Raw genomic sequence first — 332 nt, 5'->3', positions numbered from 1 at the left:
AGACAAATTAAAAAAAAAAAGCCTCAAAATGTTTTCTGATCTACTGCAGATGTTGCAGTAGATCAGAATTCTAAACCTTGGCATCATTTAACAGTTAATAATTATCTGTATATTTATTTATGATTTTTAGCAATTTCCATTACAACTTTATAGTAAGATTAAAATCAGTAAATACTTTTTAAAAAATGTAGTTCTCTTTTTTCAATTCTCACAATCTCAAACATTAAAATAATAAAACTAGGCTAACCATTTTGTACATCTGGCAATGAATTTTCCTCTGCTTAACGAAAATAACCAAACAAACATCTAACATAGCGTATGGTTTGCTTCAA

The 332-nt window shown here is 26.8% G+C and overlaps 1 protein-coding gene across 1 annotated transcript in view; it reads right to left on the bottom strand.

Moving 5' to 3' along the window:
* LOC119587119 (nuclear distribution protein nudE homolog 1-like) overlaps positions 1-332 on the bottom strand; it is a gene marked incomplete in the record, with an annotated part of 132,241 nt that overhangs the window by 8,434 nt on the left and 123,475 nt on the right.

Source organism: Penaeus monodon, chromosome 22, assembly GCF_015228065.2.
Source record: "Penaeus monodon isolate SGIC_2016 chromosome 22, NSTDA_Pmon_1, whole genome shotgun sequence".
NCBI lineage: Eukaryota > Metazoa > Arthropoda > Malacostraca > Decapoda > Penaeidae > Penaeus > Penaeus monodon.
This window is presented reverse-complemented; position numbering and strand designations above follow the sequence as displayed.